Source organism: Cibotium barometz, chromosome 13 (genome assembly GCF_041138505.1).
Source record: "Cibotium barometz isolate CiBa-2024 chromosome 13, ASM4113850v1, whole genome shotgun sequence".
NCBI lineage: Eukaryota > Viridiplantae > Streptophyta > Polypodiopsida > Cyatheales > Cibotiaceae > Cibotium > Cibotium barometz.
The window spans coordinates 32,622,243-32,629,523 of record NC_141058.1 but is presented as its reverse complement, the minus strand read 5'-3'; positions in this window follow the sequence as shown (position 1 = coordinate 32,629,523).

Below are 7,281 nucleotides of genomic sequence, written 5' to 3'. Positions count from 1 at the left end.
AATACATAGCTCTGCAGAGCTAGTACACAAGAGCATAGGTTGTGTAGCTTATGGTGGATTGTGTGTTCAGTCTTGTGCTTATCTCATTAGCTGTGAGTCATAGGCTATTCATAAGCAAGGCAGAGATTCAAAGCCATTAAGAAGAGGTCTACATAGAAGGGGAGTAGCATATCTATGGAGGAAAGCATGATAACAAAACATGCAAACAACATCACTACTTTTGTAAGTTTTTAGTGGTTACAATACCTCTTATGTGTCTTTATAATCGATTATACACACATGTGAAGGAGAAGAAAACAACGAGTAGGATTTAGTAATTGTAAATCAAAGATGTATGCACACTTTGTTATGTTAATTTCTGAATATTTTGAAATTGGCTGATGGTAATGGAATTCAAGGGTACTTTATTTATGTTGCACTTCATAGCTTTATACAACTTCAAGATAGTGGGGACACCATGGCGATGTTCCATAAACATCAAGCTAAGTGTATGATCTTTGTGCAAATGTTGATTCAAAGTTTGGTATTTCTTTAAGGAGAATACCATCTCACTCAATTTTTGCTAGCACATTCTAGGACTTTGCTCGATCTTCTACCTCTCTTCTCAATACCATTGAGTATATCCCCTAAGTATTATAGCTTTTATGTGAACTCTTACCTTGTTGTTCTTTTCTTGATTTTGTGGTTTTACTTATGATTTGAGGTATGTATGAGTAGGATTAACTTCTCTTAAGTGAAGGAGCAAGGCTTGAGCTCAAATCACAAGATTAGAGTGGAATGAAGCATGTGCATGGAAAGGGAGTAGAGCTAGGTAGATGAGAGGGAGATTTGCATAGGAGAGGAAGAGGAGATATCAATAGGAACTGTGGGGTTGAAGAGTGGGATGATGGAAGTGATTTGTAAGAGTCCAATGGAAGAGGAAAATCCCCTTGTGTAGGTTGGATTAGACGTTACACGAAGAGGCATAACCTTGAGGAGCCTGAGGAGAGAGGAAGAGGATTGGTTCTCTCTCCACGTACTAAACTTAATGCTGAGTGCCACATCAGGATGTCTCACACTCAATGTTGAGTGCCACATCATCACTCAACATTGACTGTGACATTTCGAGTCATACACTTTCACCACCCCTTTCCCTATATTCCACCTTGCACCCACACACACAAGATTGTGAGAGATTGTGCAAGAAGACTCTAAGATAGACTAGCCTTTAGTTAGATTCAATAAGAGTAGGTAGAAGAGGGAACAAGAGAGAACTTATAGGGGTAAGGTAAGTAGAACCTTGGTATTGGTACCCCCCTTTGAATCAGGTGTTAGTTGTTCTAAGGTAAGTAAAACCTTCATATTGGTTATCCCCTTTGAACATAGTGATATCTCTTCTTTAGGTGATTTAAATAGAAGAAGGAAGAATGGGCAGATCTAATTGGTTGCCCACCGCCGCGAATGCAATAGGGTAGTCCCTTACATGGCTAGTGGTCCGAAGACTTGGGAAAAACATATGTGTACTTGGAATGACCACGTTACCATATGTATACACATATATTTATAACATTATATTACATATTCTATTTTTTTGGGTAAATTTGAAGCACATTTCATCATATACATATATTTATCAATTTATAAATTGCTATATTAAATTAGTGATATTTTATATAATTATTTTAATTTAAGAGATGCATATGTTAAAAGATTGCTTATTGTAGATACCAATATTAAATTATGTACTATAATTGGCCACTTATTTTTTCAACTACTACGACTCTTAATTGAAGTCTTGTGCATTTGCAGCAGGGAGCCTATACTTAAACAAGAAAAAGTCACGTTGTCATTTTTGAAAGCTATAAAAGCATATATTCTAGTATTTGAGTGAGCTTTGTATCCCAATCTAGCTTAGATGTTTTTTCTTGAGAGAGATTTCATCAAGTCACACCCGATTGGAGTAAGTGGGAGTCTAACTTACAAATCTACGTGATGGGACTTTTCAAAGGTTACATACAAGCAATTGACTTAATCTCTCAATGGAAATTTTCATGCATAATGAAAACTATCATGCATTTGGAGGGGCTTCTCCACTAGTACAAAGTGAAAAGAGGGTTTTCATTTTTTAGTGAAATATTCAACACTTGAGTCATGAGTTATGTATCCCAATGCAGTCTAAGTTGGTATTCAAAAATTTCGGAGATTTTTTCATGGTTATGTTGTATTACAAGGAAGATATCGTCAATGGAAAGCTATTCCTCAATGGCAAGCAATTACATCAACCAGATGATATCCTTAATGGAAAGCATGCTTCATTGTTATGTTGTATTATAAGGAAGGTATCCTCAATGGCAAGCAATTACATCATGGAGATTATATCCTTAATGGAAAGCATGCTTCATTGTTATGTTGTATTACAAGGAAGGTATCCTCAATGGCAAGCAATTACATAATCCCGATTATGTTGTATTACAAGGGAGGTATGCTCAATGGCAAGCATATTACAACATAATCCAGATGATAACCTTAATGGAAAGCATGCGTTATGAAAAAAATGGGTGATGATCATCGGCTATTATAAGCGAGAGAATAAAAGATATAGTTGCCGTTTAATACCGCGCCAGGATGTGCATTGTAATGGACACACTCGTCGAGTATGTCGTCGAATTCTAGTGTGACGGCGTCTCGGTAAAACTTCATGGGCAGCCGGCCGTTGTTGGCCACCCTTGCTTTGCACGTCCCAAAAACTTCTTGCATGAAATGGCCGGGCTGAAGTGTGAATACGTCCTCCGCCAGCAGGTTGATTGCATTCATGCAGTCCTGTTTCGATACCCCCACGTGGTTTCTGTCGCAATTCAGATGGCCGACGCAGCACGTGCTTGCCATGCCCGCAAAGAACAACGTGATCAACAACAAAGCTGCCTTCGCCATTCTCTTCCTGCGATAGCTAATCATCATGTTTAGTGGCCCTAATCTTTACATAAACTTGTAATTCTGCCCACTCGGCATCAATTCGGTGCATAGTTATTCGTGTTTCTTGCTCCTGATTAGGCCAAAACTTCGTATTAACTTGTAATTTTATGCTCATGATTAGGCCAAAACTTCGTATTAACTTGTGATTTTATGCTCATGATTAGTCCAAACCTGCGTACTAACTTGTATTAGCATAAGAAGGGAAGAAGCATGGCACCTGGAGCAGACTGTTTATGGATGTGATACTCTTTAACCAGCGAGAAAACCTGATGTATTGCAGAGAGAGAGAGAGACAGAGAGAGAGAGAGAGAGAGAGAGAGAGAGATAACCTTGGCTATATATGGTTTTGGGGCAAGTCTTTCTGAAGGCACCCGATGCCGTTGTTTGTTTGTAAGTTGAATCGCCGCGTAGCTGAACCGTCATGGGTGGTGTGAGCTGGTGTTTTGTCGATTTAAAATTCATACGATGTCCGCCCATGTTTGGGTGCGCGGGCGCGCGGGACACCAAGGGTGTGTAACGCCAAGAGAATAGGATTAAGTATAAGAATAAATTACCACCTCAAAGAATAATTAAGTTCGTCTCAAAAATGAATGGATTGAGTCCCACCCTCTCAAGCCAATAGGAGATTTCCACAGGCCAATAGGAGATTTCCCACAGAGAGAGTCCCCATCGGACCTATGATTCAACGACTTAGAGCCCTCTAATCAAGAAAGGGGTGTACTCCAAAGCTAAGTAAGTGTAGATTGAGAGACTTTTGTTGAAAAATAAGGACCCCACATGAGTAAAGAATTACTATAATAGATTCAAGATGAACCATACTCTCCAAGACATCTACAGAAATTCGGCTTGATTAGAATTTGGACTAGAGAGCTGTGATGCCTCGTCAATCTTGCCATGGTTTACTCTTCTTTGGAATGAGATTATGATAATATGGTTTGGTTATAATACTGCTTATTTGTTTGGAATACTTTATTCATAAATGTGTTGCATATGCTTGTGTATAGCCTGTGAAGGTACCACAGAGCTAGTTAATGGATTACTATGTGGGTGTCATCCGAGAGGTGCATCACATGAAGACTGAGACCTTGACCCCTCTCGACCGAACATGGGTGTACTCTTGGCATGATTGGTGTGAGGACACGAAGCGACTCTAAAGTGATACATCCAATCATCACGGTGGTCCAAGAGTGTTCAGGCTCATTGGTGCATACCGTCCTAGTCTTAGGATTATGGTCATGGTGCAAGAAGATTTATGTTTGTTGAAGTGACACTGATGTGTTACTTGGACATCTATTATGTAATGTAGACATATTATATATACATGGTCTAAAAATAACATTATGATGTATGTTTTCTTTTGCAATGATTGTTTGTATAAAGGAATGTATGTGTGAACTCTTGATTTTCATAAGTCGTGTGTGTGAGTAAAGTGGAATTTTCAGTAATGGGTGTGTGAGTTCACACCAGCTCCATATGTCCAATGGTGGTGTGGGCGGAAGGCTAGACCCTTGGGATTAGATGGGGCTAGGTTGAGCCTATAGTTTGGTCAAAGTAGAAAAACGATTAAACACTAAAAAGTGGGCGGTGCACAGGGATTTCATTAACGTCTTCACAATTTCGTGATCACGTTAACAAAACCTATTGTTAACATATTAAAACTTGTGATCACATTGTATATTCACATGACCTGAGCAATGACCTGCCAGAACCCACTAGTCCCGTAACACCTCCGGGCTTCTAGTTTTCTCGGCGGGCCCGTCGGGATAATCAATTATCCCGGCGGGACCGTCGAGAAAAGAACGAACACCGACGGGATTCTATTCTGTTTATAAACACTGCCCGACACCTATCATGGAACTTTTGGGGAGATAGTCCTTGTTTTGGGAGCCTAATATCTCTCCTCAAAGTACTTATAGAGCTCTCGAGTTGCTAGAAGTGTCCTCTTGGGAAGAACGTCCTTATCTTAGGGACTGTCGTCTTTCCTTGTAGGCACTCCTAAGGCTATTGAGCCACTCGTCCTTAGTTCTTTGAATTGGGGGCAGGGTGTGGTTCGTAGCTAATACTTGCGGAGATTTAGGGACAAATTTGGAGTCATTCAGCTTTGCATTTGAGCTACGTAGGTAATCTACCTCATTCTGCTTTATGAATGGTTGGATAGAGCCAATAGTCCTGCTTAGGGGCTTGTATTGGTTCTTGATACTTGATATAGTTTAGAGTAGACAAGGGTCTATTGTCCTATACTAGAGTATTGGGCAAGCATAGATCTTTGATTTTCTTTGTGAATGTTAGAGAAGGTCTATTGTCCTATACTAGAGAAGGTCTATTGTCCTATACTAGAGTATTGGGCAAGCATAGATCTTTGATTGTGTAAAGTATCCTTAATTGGGTACAAAAGGCATCCTTCATTGGGGGTGCAATGTGCATGATAGTTTTGAAGTAGTTTTGTAGTAAGACCTTGCAAGATAGTTTCGAAGTAGTTTTGTGTTATGTGATGATCTTTTGTATTTGTTAAGATAGTTTCGAAGTACTTTGTCTGCTAATGTATGTTTTGTAATACGTGAGTGACTTTGTTGTTTTTTCATTTGTGTATTCATTGTTATATGCTTGGTTGAATAGGTTATTTGTTGAGATGGAGGACAATGTTGGATCCAGTGATACCTCCAATAGAGTCCAAATTTCAAATAGCAGGAAAAAAAAGGCACCTAGGATAGAGTGGCAATATGCAATTAATGTTGGTGATCGATTCATAGATTGGGAGTGTAAGCTATGCCATGCAGTAAAATCAGGTGGGGCACCTCGACTAAGAGAACACTTTTTAGGCAGACCAAAGAAAAAGTCATGTACCCACCCCTCTGCACCTGTAGTGGCCAAATGCATAAGAAATTCAAAAGAAAGATTCAAGAAAACATGACACTCCTACCGTTAATGTATCAAGGCAGCTATAATACTGTTGTTCTAATCATCAAACTCCCGCTACATCACCTGCTTGTACCCCGAACAGCAATGTGCAACCAGAAAGTAATCTACCCAGTGCATCTTCCTACAAGCGAAACTTTGACGTAGGAAATATACCCATGCATCAAACTTCATTGCAAGAAAGCCTACGTCAAGGTCGACTCGATGATGCACAACTCGCCCTTGCTGAAGCGATTTACTTTTCTGGGAGTGCTATGATGATGGTGGACAGTGAGCATTGGAAGAGAGCATGGAAGAAAATTGGTGAGTTTGGACCAGGGTTTTCACCGCCTACGTACCATGCTATGCGAAATGATCTATTAGAGAAATGTTATGCGCAAGTAAAAGAACGTGTACAAAGAATAATTCTTAGCAATATAGAGCTTTCTGGATGTAGTATAGTAAGTGATGGATGGTATAATGTACAAAGAAAACCATTAATTAATATAATGGTTATTTCACCTAGAGGTGAGACTTTCATCCGTGCCGTGGATTCAGCTGGTTCAATCAAAACTGGGGCTTACATTGCTCAAGTCATTGGCTCGGTGATAGAGGAAGTGGGTGCCAAAAATGTAGTCCAAGTCGTCATGGACAATGCAAAGAATTGCAAAAATGCATCCAAAATCCTACAGCGACAATATCCACATGTTTTTCCGGTAGGCTGTAATACTCATAGTTTGAATCTTGTATTAAAAGATTGGTATAAAAGTGATGATACCAAATGGTTTGCCTCAATCGTCGACACTGCTCGCCAGCTTGTGAGATTCATGCTCAAGAGACAGAGAGTGTTAGATATTTTTCGACCTCGCATGTCAGTTATGTTAAAGCTTCCAGCGGAGCCTAGGTTTTGCACTCACTTTTACACTTTTGAGTCTCTTCTTAGAAATAAAGATGCAGTTTGCAAAACATTTACATGCATGGCATTTCATGACTGGGAGAGCACTCAACTTGAAAAAGTGAAAGAGAAAATCAAAGTCTTGAAGGCAGCGCTTACGAGAAGAAGTTGGTGGAACAGTGTGATGGATGCATACCATGTAATGATGCCTATTATGTATGCCGTATGAAGTCTTGATCAAAGAGCACCTAATCTCGGAAAAGCATGGATGCAATGGTGGACTGTCCAGTGGAGTTTGGAGTGTCCTGAGAAATTAGAGCATTCAGTGGTGGAAAAGCAATGGCGTGTACCATTCTCCAGTAGACAAAGAAAAGTCCTATTGAAGTACTTTCATGCTAGATGGATTGGAGCGCATTCACCACTACACAGTGCTGCTTACATGTTAGATCCTGAATATTGGAATATGGATTTGATGTCCAACGTTGAGGTGGTGCAAGATTTTTATAAAGTGGTAAACACTTTCTATAATAATGTTGATG